Below are 16,159 nucleotides of genomic sequence, written 5' to 3' on the forward strand. Positions count from 1 at the left end.
TTGTTATTGACTTACAGTACTCTTCAAGCTGAAGTGAGAGAAATGTTTTAACCAACTGCGGCAGTGTTAGCATATTCCAGTGTTTTTATATTTAGCCTATAATAAGTATGTAATTTAAACCTAGGCTATATGTAAATGCAAACGACATTCGTGAATTATTTAACACGGTGACGGAATATGCTATACATAATATTTGTAGCTGAAATATGAAGTTCCTCCACAGTGATATATAATGTATTCGCAATCGGTGACTTAGTCTTGGTTTTTAGAGTCGGGGTTCGGATACCGAGCATTGAATGGTGGGATTGCTCAAAACCCGGGTCGTGTTTCAATGAATGTGACGGATAGCGGTTCAAAATCATTCTCCGCGTAGAGTTACAGTAAGCGGGATCTTTTATTGTGTTTATTTTAATTGAGTAGACCCATTGAGTTCCCAGCATGCTGGATTGGGTTCCCAATCTCCAGTATTTAAAAAGTCTTGTTTCATACGACCAGTTCAAATAATTAGATATAATATTATTATAAAAGTATTTAGCCACTGAGTAAGATAACATGTTTTTACTGTCCTACTCCATCAATAATAGCACATCGATGGTGTTTTGTAAAAAGGACATTATCAACCATTTTTTAAAATAAATGATAATAAATTATTTCTTGTTTCATACTACCAGTTCAAATAACTAGATATAATATTATTATAAAAGTATTTAGCCACTGGGTAAGATAATATGTTTTATGTCCTACTCCAACAATAATAGCACATCAATAGTGTTTTGTAAAAAGGACATTATCGACCATTTTTTTAAATAAATGGTATTAAATTATTTCTTGTTTCATACGACCACTTCAAATAACTAGATATAATATTATTATAAAAGTATTTAACCACTGGGTATGATAATATGTTTTTATGTCCTACTCCAACAATAATAGCACATCGATGGTGTTTTGTAAAAAGGACATTATCAACCATTTTTTAAAATAAATGATAATAAATTATTTCTCCACCGACTCATTTTCGTGATGTCAAAAAAAACTGCTAATACTGAGACAAAGAAAGCACATAACATATTAGCTATATTCAATTACTCATTCATACATACTGTGCTCCAACCACGAGAAAGTCTTTGCGGAATGAAACGTATCGGGGTAATGCTGTGAATGAATGTTGTCATAAGATGTCAGAAGGTCACACACGTGGGTACTCGTATCTCTATTGGCTCGCTCTCACAGCACGGACAATAACATTGTTACACACATATTTATACTGCCCTAGTTACAAAATTAGATCATTGTTAATCTCCCGGTCTTTTAATCCCTCCATATGGGAAATAACATATGCAGGAGAGCGCATGGTTTTTAAACTGACGTTATAATGATAATATTATCTATCTACTTCGCTCCAATAGATGATGCAATAGTAAGCACATTCCTTTCACGGTTGATCTCCTGGTTGGAGAACAGTAGTTTTCTGCTCTACCTTACTCTTAGACCGGTTTCCCATCAGTGCTACGCTACTACGACGCTGGAATGTAACTGATAGCTTCGTTATCGCGCAGCGACTGATAGATAAGAAGCTCGCACACATAAACTACACGACCGCTACAAAGATGTTTGGAAGATGTCTTCTGATGATTATGTCATCATTGCTTATCAGTATCTCTGAAGGATGAAAGGGCGGAGGTGTTGGATGAAGCCGTATACTGTTCTCCAACCAGGAGATCAACCTTGAAAGGAATGTGCTTACTATTGCGTCATCTATTGGAGCGAAGTAGATCGATAATACTACCGTTATAACGTCAGTTTAAAAAACATGCACTCCAGCATATGCTATTTCCTGTATGGAGAGATTAAAAGACCAGGGGTGCCATTCATACGCTGATCATTCACCGGAAACCCGCGTTAAAAATATCTATGAATACGGCCCCAGGAGATTAACAGTGATCTAATTTTGTAACTAGGGTAGTATCAATATGTGTGTGTATCAATGTTATTGTTTGTGCTGTGAAAGCTAGTCAATACAGATACGAGTACCCACGTGTATGACCTTATGACATCTTATGACATCAACATTTATTCACAGCATTACCCCGCTTCGTCTCAGTCCCCAAAGACTTTCTTGTGGTTGGAGTGCAGTATTAGGAACATCATCAATAGAGCGGCTTTTGTTTGTGCCCAAGAACTGAAAAATGACGAAGAAAAGTTTATTTTATCGAATGTCTACTATTTTACTTAAATTATTTAGAATACATAATGTTATTTATCTACACACGTAGCCTAAAAGCGGTTTTCAAGATTCCTGTATTTTAAGAAGCATAATCGAAATAGAATAGGCTATCTTACCACAATCTGTAAATTTAATTTAAATTAACATCACTTGCAAATAACACGGACATTTTAAATTAAATTAAACTAAATTAAAGAAAATATAATTTAAGAACTCGCCTGCATTTTTTGACTTCAACAAACACATTATATAATCGAAATTAATATTTGTTGAAATTATGTTCAGTATATAATTTTATTTTATTAGATACAGTCTGTAACATTTTGGATTTCATCTTTTACATAATGCAGTACATGAGTATGATATTGAATGCTTCCAAAATGTCACACTTCCAATCCTTAATTTAATAGGTGAGAGTCGGGTAGTATCGGACATCGGGTAATATCGGACAGTGAGTTTCTTTCATCTACCACACGATGATAGTACCTGATTGACAAGGTTACGTTTCTGTGATGTCGCATAGAGAAATGTAACAATGTCATTCAGGTACTACCATATGGTGGTAGATGAAAGAAACGCACTGTCCGATATTACCCGATGTCCGATACTACCCGACTCTCCCCTATATCTATACCAATAATAAATCTGTAGCCGAAATTTTTCTGGTAATTTTCGATTTAAAAAAAATAATTGGTCCTAACATATATAATTAACCACCCTGAAACCGAAAATCGCTTTTTTTTATTTTTGTTTGCATGTCTGTCTGTCTGTCTGTATGTTTGTTACCTTTTCACGCGATAATGGCTGAACGGATTTCGATGAAAATTGGAATATAAATTAAGTTCGTTGTAACTTAGATTTTAGGCTATATGGAATTCAAAATACATAATTTAAAAGGGCGGTTATAAGGGGGCCTGAATTAAATAAATCGAAATATCTCGCTTATTATTGATTTTTGTGAAAAATGTTACATAACAAAAGTTTCTTTAAAACTAATTTGCGAATTCCAGCCGCTAAATAGAGACTGTATAATAAATGTATTTCACAACATAAAACGAGACAAGAGCCACAAATGTCTGGGGGTGCTGCAGCTCCGCAGCCCCTCTTCGAAAGCCGCCCCTGAACATAACGCATGTAACTACTGTAATTGCAGCTATTACTCTGTTGTAGTCACATCTCTCCTTGCGTATTCCGCTGAAATTATGGTTGTATAGGCATGGATATTGTTCTACTAGTTGAACGAAGTAATATTGTTCTTTCTTCTTCAGTTATCTCAAGCTACTGGTCGCAGCAAGAAAGCGAGGAGACTGGCAAGTCGTCACTACCAGGTGGAGTCGTGATCTCGTATTCGTCGCGCTAGTGGGAGAACTTCCATTTAAAACCACGTGCAGCGACTTACAAATTAAAAGCGACGTAGCGTATCGGTATCATTATAATAACTAGGGACCGGATTTTTGTGCTAAAAAATTTAAATATATTTATTTTTTATATGCTAAAAAGTACGAAAATATTTGCTAAAGATAAAAAAAAAATATATATATATTTTTTAAATATGACAAAAATACCTTACTTAGCTTGAAAAAAAAATATTACTAGGTACTCACCAACCACACTTGAGTGCTAATAGTTGGCCGAGAATTCCAGTGAACAACAAAGGTCATCTCCAAATTCTCCATCACAAATGCATGCCGATTATCTCTGAGCAACGTCTTATACTGTGAAAACGATCTTTCCACATCACAGGACGTCAGACGTGCATATTTAAAGAGAGGAATGTCACAAACACATACACCGTCAATTTCACCTACAGACAGATCCTCCAATACTTCAATAACTTTACACATTTTTTATATCCACTGTTCTTCCCAAACACATTCTGGAATTTGTCTCTTAGTAATTGTGCTTATGAACCTGGTAGCGAGTCTAGTTTAATTTCCACTGCACGCACCTCCCTGTTTCAGACAACAGGTTTTTGGATGTTTCGAGTTTTTTAATGGTATCACACAAAAAGCTTAAATTTGCTAATAGGAAAGCTAAATCCTTTTTTAAATAACCATCTTTCAGTATATCTTGAAGGATATCGATTAACGAAGCCCAATAACAGGGAATCACAACAAGATATGTTGCCTTACTTGATAAGGATGAGCGAGAGGTGAGAGATTTGCTTAAATTAAATAATGTTCATACCCGAGCTCTTATCTGTTGTGTTTCACAAACGAAGCGTAGAATGAAATCATCTTCAGCAACAATAAACATTCCTAATTATGTGTTGCAAGATTTCTCCTCCTTGTCCATGTTAATTTATTCTCAAATAATAACACTGATATGCTCCCTAGCAGTTCTCAGAACTTGAGGCGATACTATTACGAAAATGAATCACGGATACACCACACAGCGCTTAGAAACACGAAGCAACTAAGAATTCTTAAAAAAAGATAACGTACTTCTGAGTGATATAATTGATTTAGTTTTAAAATATTTAAAAGTTCTTGTAAAAAATTATTTAAGTAAAAAACTCCAAGATTTATGTGTTTATGATAGATTTCCTGAAAATATGTATTTATATAATTTTTTGTGAAAATATGTGTTTTTATGTCAAATAAAATTCGGGTTTTAAACTTGAAACTTCATGTTCGGAATTTTTAACTTTGTTAATTGTGTTTTATCACACGCAAAAAAAGAATATTTAATTATATAGGAATCCGCTCCTTAATAATAACGTAGCACTGGTGGGAGACCGGCAGTCTCTGTTAACGATTCATGTACCTTAATATCGTCTATGAACTAATGAACTCTTCTGCCCGAAATTGTCACCTGTTCACCATTCCTTCCATTGCGTCCTTCAGTAGGCAGTTTCTTCTCAGTCAGTGACCCAACGAGTTACTTTTCCTCTTCCTGATCAGTTTCAGCATCATTCTTCCTTCACCTACTCATTCCAACACAGCTTCATTTCTTATTCTGTCTGTCCACTTCATACGTTTCATTCTTCTCCATATCCACATTTCAAATGTTTCTATTCGCTTCTCTTCATTTCGTCGCAATGTCCATGCTTCTGCCTCTTACAATGCCACACTCTACACAAAGCACTTCACTAGTATCTCCCTTAGTTAAAAAGAACTAAGGTCCAGACGTTCGTAGAAGATGCTCCTTTTTCTATTAAAAGCTTCCTCTGGCATTTCTATCCCCCTTTTAACTTCCTAGTAGCATCTCATTTTACTACTTATAGCAATCCCCGAAGCATTTGAATCTGTCCACTTGTTATACTGTCTCCTTTAGAATTTCTTTATTTTTCTTCCGTGTACCATAGTCTTCGTCTTGTTTGCATTTATCTTCTTCCTATACTGCTAACACAAGACATTTAGCTCCAGTAGCATATCCTTTAATATCATGTCCTCTTCTGCTAACAACGTCTTATCAAGTAATTCTTATGCACTTTATTCTTCTTCCTCCTAATGTCACCCCTACCATGTTCTGAAAATACGTAGTTCTTCACTAAATCCTCCAAGTTTGTGTCGACCAATGTAGGAATAAAGGACATCCTTGTCGTACTGCTACCCCTATTTCACTTCCTCCTGAATTTCTTCTCCTATCCTCACGCTGACTCGTGGTTTCATATAAAGATTACTGAACAACCTTCGTTCTTTTCAATTCACTCCAATTTTCTCAAAGATCCTCATCATTTTATTCCAATCCACTCTGTCAAACTACTTTTATAGGTCCACAGATACTATTTACACTTCTTTATTCTCTCTCTAGGTATCTTTCTCCGATTGTTCGTAGCAGTCCAGTGGCATCTCTCATACTTTTTCCCTTCCTAAGGCCAAACTACTCTTCTTTCAACTGTTCTTTCAACTTAGAGTATAAACGTCGATTCAGTATTCGCTGAGTGCGACATCAGACTGATCATCCTGAACTCGTTACATTTCTTGGCATATTTTTCTTCGATAATGGCACCAACACTGTCTCCGTAAAATCTTAATATGTTTCGTTACATAATGATATAATTTCCTTCTTTTTTTCCACCCAAATACTTTAATAATTCAGTGGTGATTCCATTCTTTATTTCCTTAAGGACTAACTCAACTTCTTCCCTTAAAATAGAAAATCCTTTTTCGTCTTCTAATTCGGCTGCTTCGTCTTCTATAGCTAAGTCATATAACCCATATTTGGTCCATCTGTTCAGTATTCCTTGTTTATAATATGTTATTTCATTTTCGATTTCGTCTTCTATCAATCACATGGATTTCGGATTTTTCTACATATAATTTAAAACGGATTTTATAAACATTTTTTGAGATCTTCTGATTTTGTTGACAGAGCCCTTTTTACAAAATACCATCAAAATTAAGAAACAAGTTTACAATGGACCAATGTTTAGGAAGTGAGAGAAGCTCGTTTCCTAATTTTAACGAATGAAATGACTGTATAACATTATCAACCTTTTTTAAAGTTATTTTTTGTACGCCAGCATTATAAAACAATTAATAATGAAATAATACAAGAAACTTGATAATGGAAATTTCAATTATCTTAACCAATGGCTGTTGATTGGTTTAGATATCAATGCCAATAAATCCTTATTATTACTTTTCTCGCGGGCAAATCATTCTAACCTATGTGATGATTTCCCCACCCTCTTTCTTAACTGTAAATGAACGCAAACGCTAATTAGGTATAACTTTTTCTGACATTTTGTATTTTCGATTCCCTAACCGTTTCAAATGTATATCATTTTACCTTTTAGGTGTGTTTCCAAATTATGTGTAATACGCTTTGTCAAATATGGCAACCTTTTCATAAAGGAAGCTAAATTTATATATATATTACGGGTAGTTTGATATTATGGTCTATGAAGAAACGGGTTGCAATACAACAATGATGTGTTAATAAATATAATTACAGGGAAAATCGTTTCATAGTATTAATTTAATGGCACAAGTTATGACGTCATTATAGAAGTCATGACATTTTATTTGGCATTGTAATATTTTACGGCATTGCTACAATGATGTGCAATAATAATGGACGATTTCCACAAAGGATAAAAACTCTTTATAATGCTGGGGTACAAAAAATATATTTATTGTTGCAAGGAATATTATTTTATGATATGGCATTGTACTAAATAATGTTCACGTAAGCTACAATTCTCTTCATCCACTTATCAAATGGCTAAATTATCGTAAGTTCGTACACTTCCTTCAAGATATTTTTAGCTCTGTTTTAAACAAATATTTATACAAGGCTGTCATTTCTTGAGGCTACAGATCAAGGTTGTACAGGGACATCATTTTATTTTTACTAACATTTATAATATTATCCTGGCTATACCTTTGAATCAACGGTTAAGAACCGGAAACACCGTTTACTACCCCCTTCCACGACTGGAGTTCGATGATACTGGCGTAAAATACAAACAAGTCATTTTACTAGGTATAGGAGGGAAGAAAAGTAGTTCATCCATTTACGTAAACTAGGAAATATCACGCTTTTGAATTTGATAATTTTCATTTGGTTTTTGTTTAATCAAAATACAGTACAGTATTAACAATAAGTGTTTTTACTCACTAACTGAGCTGTCCATGCGGACGTATTCATTATGTAGTGTATATTATACTGTCTAGGTCCGGGGTTCGATCCCAGGTGATGACAGGATTTTTTCTCGTTGCCAAACTTTCAGAACGGCCCCGAGGTTCACTCAGCCTCCTATAAAATTGAGTACCGGGTCTTTCCCGGGGGTAAAAGTCGGTCAGAGCGTGGTGCCGACCAAACCACCTCATTCTAGTGCCGAGGTCATGGAAAGCATGGGGCTCTACCTCCATGCCCCCCAAGCGCCTTCGTGGCAAATTACGGGGATACCTTTACCTTTACCTTTTATATTATACTGTCTACAGCACATTAGCATACACTATAAAGAATGAAGTTAAATTGAAAAATAATCATAATATGGATATGTAAACACAATTTTGAAAATGGTGGCCGTTCATTTCGATACAGGATTCAGTTCTAATGTGCATATTATCGCACTATAGACTGTTGTACGTAATTCCAATTACTAGGTTCGTACTTCGTATCAGTAACTCATGTTGAAATAATTCTGTACCTACTCTGTAAAAGAGTACCTTACGTACTGTAAATTCAATCTTCACTTCTGCCCTATCCGAAAAGATAAAATTATTCAGACATGCTATCTACGGTAGGTCCAAGTGGTTTTTTCGCAGGGTCGTAGAAAGGGGGGATATCACGTGACAGTGAATTACTACTTAACCAGGCACATTTATTTAAGTTATTTTAAACAGTTGTATGATATTACGTAGTTGTCCAATTCCTAAAAGAAATTAATGTTCTCAGAAAAGAGCTAAGACAGCCCAGCCACTAGTCTTTATAGAGAGGCGAATAGAAGCTGGTGGGGGAAACCAGGATGCGACGTAGGCAAATGGACGACAGTACGTGTACGAAAATGGTTGAATACTGAAAGCTCTTTCGTCACTGGAAACCGCGAACATATTTTTGGAACGTACTGTTTACTATGAGCGTAAGGCTACTATGACTGTATATGCGGTCTTGGATCTGTGTGGAGGACGGTTGAACTTCATTAGTAGAAGGGGTGGGAGTGAAGTACATTAAAAAACTCAGGTACAATAAAAATTGAAGTAAAAATAAAATGATGTCCCTGTATTATTTAGTACAATTTTGGCGTAGAACGCGTCTTTCCCCGCACTGAGTAAGGACACTCGTTCCGGGATCCGTGGTGAAACAAAAAATTGTAGAATTTCCAATACTTTTTAACATCAAGAACCATAGCCAAATTATAACTTTGTTAGTAGTTAGGCCATTAACAAATATAAGTTGTGTAACCACTCCCACAATGACGCCACCTCCCCTCGTTATGGGCACCAGAGCATTGAATTTGCTTTTAAAGTTAGTCGCATCTCTCAGTAATACTTCGGCATCTAGAGCATCTACAGTCCTGCGCTACCAATCGTTTGATTTGTAATCAGAGAGCTATGCAATATTAAAGAGAAGTGATAATAGACACGAACCATGGTGAAAAATGCGTTGTGAGCTTGATCTAATTTCTGAATGTCGCTTCATACGAAGAGAAAATATAATGAATGTCCTCTATTAAATACTTCCCTTATCAACAGACCCAAATTCTCCTTCCCTATATAAAAAGTATCGTACTGCATGTATACAGGGACTTTATACTTAACAAAATAACTTGTGAGGTGAGAACTCCAAAGAAATACAACAATTTCATTACAAACATAATGCGTTCTCGTTAAAAAAATAAAAAAATTTGTGTAACTTAATTTCGATGCATGGTGTAAATAAAAATTCTTAATCTGTAAATATGTAGTAATTTTTTGAATATCCTTGTAATTACAGACAGTAAATTAGGGTTAAATTTAGTATTTTTTAAATTCTAAACCACTGACACAGTTGGATCAGGCATTTCATTCGAATGTTGGCAATGAATGAACAATCACTAACTAGATGATATTTTGTCACTAACTTATAAAGAAAATACCTCAATTCTCGTACTTTCTCAGTCTCCTCCTTTTCTTCTTTGGCTCAATTTTGGTCAACTTATTTACACTATTTCTTCCATACCAAGCTATCGACCATTCAGCAGCCTCTGAGTTCGGCAAATTTTATATCAAAAGTTTCTCAGGAATGTAATGTTTCCCATTGCTTTCGATAGCAAAACGTCACAACACTATACGGGAGACACATTGCTCGTCTGTAGCCGTCCCATTAATTCAAGCGTTAATTTGTGTAAATTGGTAGAAAGCCGCAACGTCATTTATGCGATAACATAGCAACTTACGTGAACCTGTAGCAGGAACACCCAAAGACACCTTTAAAACGTCCGTTACAAAATTTTGTTTCAGAGTGCTTGACTCGCACACCGCCGAAAGAAGTTACACTTCAGAAATAGATGTCTTTAAATTCAACTCTACTGCTCTAATACTAAATTAACATCTAGAACTTATGTAATAATAGCGTCTAATGAAAAACATTAATAGCCATGTAATATACTCAGTCTAGATTTATCATATGCAGTAGTGCGAGATTAAAAGCTATGATATAAACCCCTCTCTCTCTAAAAGGAAGTGTCGCAGCCCGTGGTCCCTTAACAAAATCTGTCTGAAAGAAGCTTATCTATCCGGTTCAAAAGTTTGTCGGTCTAATTTGGAAATATCCTCTATATATTGTGAACTGATATATTGAATATATTACTTCAGAATTTTCAGCCGCTTTGAGTGTTTTGGAGTGAAGTTATAAACATAATTTTAAAAAGTGCGGCATCACTACCGGATTTGCCCTAGAAGTCATAATAAAGTAAAATGATAATGTTCCGTAAGTCTTATTTTCTAACATTTTGTTGGTAGTATGCCCATAGTATCGTCACTATATGGGTTAGTGGAGAAATGTTACGTTGACCACTTAAGATTAGCAAATCCTTTCACTGTGTAGCATTCTATACGTATATACCACACGAAGCAAAGTGTCTCCGTCGTAATTACTAAAGCGGATGTCGCGTGTCGCCGTGGAATAACTTCACATTATTTGTGTACTTTGTTTTATTGCATGCTCACAATGACGTTTTCAAACAGAAATTATTGTACAATATGAATATTAACTCTGCATAGAAAAACACTATTCTTTTGTCACTTAATTACATCAGTACATAACATATAAATAATGTATCCAGTGCAGTGGTGTATCCTGCCCTTTGAGCTAAGGCATCCTACACAAAAATATTTGTCTTAAGAAGCATAGACTCTAATATGTAGGTGCCTATTAACATTGCTTACATAATACAATAATCACTCAGACATTAAAAAATGATCATGATATCCTTCATAACATGTAAGTTTTAATATTAAACGTATTTCAAAATTAAGACATACCGTAAAAGGAAATATAAATGTAAACAGCAGTATATAAATTACATTAATCATTAATTAATCAGTCATTAAAAATGATAATACTCATCTAATGTTTGAATGAAAATTCCACCCTCCTGGTCTTTTTGCAGAACTCCTCAGTGACTCTGTTAAAGAAGGCGGGGTTGACTTTCATGTCTAAAAGTAGATCTTTTTCAATTGACATCATTGCCAATGAAGCCAGACGTTCTTGCCCTAGAGAATTTCTCTGGAAGGTTTTTATACGTTTCAAAGTCGAAAACGAACGCTCTACTGATGATGTAGTTGAAGGAATAGTCCTAAATAATTCACACAATTTATTAAGTTCCTGTAGACCGTTGTGGAGGCCGTTCGAAATTAAACACTGGTGAATATCTCCCAAACCCTTTCCCTTGAAATGCTCAGAATTATAAAGGCCTCTGAGTTGAGCTTGCAGTCGCACGAAATCAGAAAATTTGCCGTACATTTTCTCTAACTGGGAAAATTTTGCTCAGGGAAATTTTGTGAAAATTGTTAAAATTCTGAACAATCCATGAGCTCCAGAAAATATAATTCTGGCAGTGAAGCAAAAACGTGATTGAAGCTGCAGTGTTACCGTGTTATAGATTTTTTATATTCTTCTTTCACTGTTAACACACTCTCTTGCTTTCGTCTTTTCTTCGGTTTCTCACAAGACTGCTGCGTTTCTTGCCAAATATTTTCAAAGCCGTTGTTACCTTTAGAAAGGAAAGTTTCCTTCAAGTTATGAATTTCCTTCGAACAGTAGGTAATATCTAAACACTTCGATTGTAAAATATTGTATAGCACATCTGTCTTCAAATAAGTTCAGAAAAAAATTGAAAATCACGTAATTTGGTTAGATATCCATTTGTTTCCTTTAAAACAGCATTATCCCAGTCTCCAGGGGATTCTAGGATGGCCACAAATAATTCATTTTGAATCTTGCGTACACTACTTTTAACACTTAAATACAAATGATTGATAAAATGGCAGACTTACAAGTGTTAATTATATAAGCATGTGTGGCTTACAGCTGTTTCAGTGTATACTCTACACCATCATCAGAGCCTACTAAATCTTGGCGTCATCTTGATATCGCTGCCTGTTGTAGGGGTGTGTTTACGTGTTGAAATGTGGAGTCAAATAGTATGTTCTGGAACTGATCTGTGTGCTGAGAATTTGATTAGGGTTTGCTTTAGTGTGTCTGTATATTTCATATTGTTCTAGTGTGTTGAGTTTTTGGTTTTTCGGTTGTATGTCTAGGATTCCCATGTCCGTATTTATGTTATTGTATGTATGGTTAGCATTAGTTATGTGTTCGGCATATGTAGATGTATTGTGTCCTCTGGTTATTGCTTTAATGTGTTCTTTGTAGCGTGTTTGGAATGACCAACATTGGACAGACAGGCATTTTATCAATCATTCACAAATAATTCTTCTAGTTGATCACGATATTGGGAAAGAGTTTGTACTAATCGACTAGAATAGTTGCACCTCGTAGGAATAAGTCGAGGGAATCGTCTTTGGAAGAATTCGTCCAGCAAATTAGTTCTCTTTGTTGAAGAGTTAGAAAATGACGCAAAGCACACAGTACTTCAGAATCGCATAACCAGACGGTTTTATTATACAGATAAGGATTAAAATTTCGCACGCAAGTTTTGTTCTCTGATTTCAAGTTCGTGAGATGGGGAATTGGCCGTCCATTTTTCACTATAATAAATTTCTCATCTACAGTTCGAGCATGGAAAGTGTTATCAAATAAATTTATAATAATCTCTTCTTTATCCATAACTAGTGAACATTAACTCTTCATGAACTTTATAAATACAGTAGGCTAAATAAAATTATAACAACAGAACACTTATTTCACAATGAAACTTTCAACACACACAAAACTTTTACTGGACCACTTGGAATTCTCGCACCAAATGAGCTGAGATTGCTTTTTTCTGGGGATTAGTTACAAGTTTCAGTTTTATTGCTTTAACGGTATTTCGACAAAGGGTGAGAGTAGAAAAAAAGAATTCTGTTCCCGTTCATCTAAACCGAAGAGCGTATTCCGAATCTCACCGGTGAGCAATCCGATGACATCACGGTGTTCCGAATTCCACCGATGACGTCATTGATGCTCCACCGGTGTCGTACCGGTGCCATCAGCATGCAGAGGTGGTGGCAGTATCCATCAGCCGCCATCAGTGAATCAGATTGGTTCTTGTATAGGGCGGGAATTAGCAGACGAATGACATCGTGCACTGTTGTGTCATGGCGGTGTGTTCTGCTTTGGTTCTGCTGTATTGTTTGCAATGAGCACAACGTAAAAATAATACGTTAATGGCTTATGAGCGAACATGTCAACGGACCAGTTATTACTACCGGTTGAAGAAATAAGTTGTTTATGATATCTTTTCTTTGAACGAGATGGCAGTACGGAAATTTCGCAAAATTTTGCTAGCGTAGCACAGATAACCACTTACACAGTCGCCATGACAGCCATCGATCCTTCCAGCAGTTTTGCGCCTATTCTGCTGCAGCGTGACGTCATTGTTGTCCACCGGTCCGGTGAGATTCGGAATACGCTGTAAACCAAATAGTTGTACGTAGTTCACGATTAGCCCAATATGTGGCAGTTATTTTTGACTGTTCACACTTATGGAGTAACGGTCAGCGCGTCTGGCCGTGAAACCAGGTGGCCCGGGTTCGAATCCCGGTAGGGACAAGTTACCAGGTTGAGGTTTATTCCGGGATTTTCCCTCAACCCAATACGAGCAAATGCTGAGTAACTTTCGGTGCTGGACCCCGGACTCATTTCACCGGCATTATCACCTTCATTTCATTCAGACGCTAAGTAACCTTAGATGTTGATACAGCATCGTAAAATAACCCAATAAATAAATAAAATAAAATATTTGACAAACACAGTGACAAGTTTTCAGAACCATTACGAAATTACTACCTGCTGTCCCCGAATGCAGTTTTGGAATCGCATGCAGCAAGCCTTTTCCCGCCCATATTTTACCCAGTAGCTTCACAGAAACCAGTGTTTAGATGACGTCACTGAATGTAGCCACCTTAGCCGAGAATACCGTTGCGCCACACGTCTAAGTCTTGTTGAACTACAAATACCTCATGCTTTGGGTGGGATTTTAAACTATGTTTAAGTGTTATTTTACAAATTTCCTGTTAAAATATAATATCAATCATCCTAACTGAAATCTAAGAGCATGCATTGCATGCCTTGCATTCATGGAGGAAACGCCACTGATCCAGTGTCACTCTTAATTAGTAGGGCTAGAACCAGCTTTTAATCTCGCACTATTGCTTATGAAGCAATCTAGTCTGAGTATATTATATGACTATTAATGTTTCATTAGACGCAGTTGTTACATAAGTTCTAGATGTTAATTTGGTGTTAGAGTAGTAGAGTTGAATTTAAAAACATCTGAAGTGTAGCTTCTTTCGGCAGTCTGCCAGTCAAGCATTTTGTAACGGACGTTTTGAAAGGTGTCTTTGCGTGTTCCTACTAAGGGATCGCGTAAGTTGCTACCAAATTACACAAATTAACACTTGAATTAATGGGACGGCTAGACGAGCAATGTGTCTCCTGCATACGGAGTAGTGTTTTGACTCTATATTATCGAAACCAATGAGAAATATTAGAGTGCTGAGAAAGTTTAGATATAAAATATGCCGAAATCAGAGGCTGAACCACCGAGAATTTGGCATAAAAGAAGTCGTGTTAAATATATGGGCCAAAATTGAACCAAAAAAGAAAAGAAGGAGACTGGGGGTAATACGAGAATTGAGCACAAGAAGGGTATTTTCTTTGCAAAGTAGTGACAAATATAATCGATTTAGTGATTGTTCATTCATTGCCAACATTCGAGTGAAATGCCTGATCCAACTGTGTCAGTGATTTAGAACTAAAAAAATGATAAATTTAACCATAATTTACTGTTCTGTCATTACAAGAACATTCAAAAAGTTTACTACATATTTACAGATTAAGAATTTTTACTTGCTCCATGCATCGAATTTAAGTTACACAATTTTTGTATTTTTTTTTTGTAAAAAAGGGCTCTGTCAACAAAATCATATAATCTCAAAAAACTGTTTATAAAATCAATTTTAAAATATATGTTGAAGAACACGAAATCCATGTGGTTAACAGAAGTGGAAATCGAAAATGAAATAATATACAAACAAGGAATACTGAACAGATGGACCAAATATGTAGAAGAGTTATATGGGACAGGGAGTCGTCTAGATGACTTGGATATAGAAGACGAAGCAACTGAATGAGAAGAAGAAAAAGGATTTTCTATTTTAAGGAAAGAAGTTGAATTAATCCTTAAGGAAATGAAGAATGGGGAAGCAACAGTAGAGAAAACTATGAATGAATGGGTAATTGAGTATATGAGAAGTTCAGGAGTAAAATATGTTAAGTGACGTTTTAGTGTTTTGAAGTTATTACGTAAGTAAAAATTTATGCATGCAACAGTTTGTATAGTATAAAATCCAGAGTACCGCAATCGTTTGAGCCGGCAAATGCCGACAAATCCACCATTGTTAGTCCAGCGCGCGCTATGCAGTATACAGTAGCATAGGGAAAGAATGTAATTTAAGTGCAAAAAAATGCAATGCTGCTGTGTTCAGAACTGTTCACAGAGAACTGAAAGAAGCGCACATTTGATTTCTCTGTGACAAGTGAAAGAAATAAGGAAAAAGGAAAGAAGTGACTTTAAATATAAAAAGGAACGATCCACTACCTATGCGAGCATACATTGTGAGATTAATGAATGACTGTGTTTTGATATTTATTTTTTCATAAATTGGGCCCCAAAATATTTTTATAAAACTAATCTAGAATTTAAGTTGTTTCAGCAATGATATTTCTACATAAAACAAATGAAAATCACGTACCTATTAGGATCAGTGCCAAATTTTTACCATCTTCCCTCTTTCAAATCAAGCATTTCTGAATTTAATCCTATTTGCTATT

At 35.6% G+C, this 16,159-nt stretch overlaps 2 protein-coding genes across 3 annotated transcripts in view; one reads left to right on the forward strand and one right to left on the reverse strand.

The window, feature by feature from the left end:
- The window catches only part of LOC138706224 (fatty acyl-CoA reductase wat-like), a 72,741-nt gene extending 72,669 nt beyond the window's left edge, over positions 1-72 (reverse strand). Inside the window, exon 1 of the mRNA XM_069835265.1 lies at positions 16-72. The gene's annotated coding sequence lies outside the window, so the exon portion shown is untranslated. The remainder of the gene's footprint in view (positions 1-15) is intronic.
- Positions 1-16,159, forward strand: part of LOC138706225 (fatty acyl-CoA reductase wat-like) — a 335,996-nt gene that overhangs the window by 272,756 nt on the left and 47,081 nt on the right. Inside the window, exon 1 of one of the 2 annotated variants that reach the window (XM_069835268.1) lies at positions 14,592-14,692. The exons of the other annotated variant lie outside the window; for it this stretch is intronic. The gene's annotated coding sequence lies outside the window, so the exon portion shown is untranslated. Of the gene's footprint in view, positions 1-14,591; positions 14,693-16,159 lie in introns of those variants that run through there. 2 annotated transcript variants of the gene reach the window in all.

The sequence above is a fragment of the Periplaneta americana genome, chromosome 9, assembly GCF_040183065.1.
Source record: "Periplaneta americana isolate PAMFEO1 chromosome 9, P.americana_PAMFEO1_priV1, whole genome shotgun sequence".
Classification (NCBI taxonomy): Eukaryota; Metazoa; Arthropoda; class Insecta; order Blattodea; family Blattidae; genus Periplaneta; species Periplaneta americana.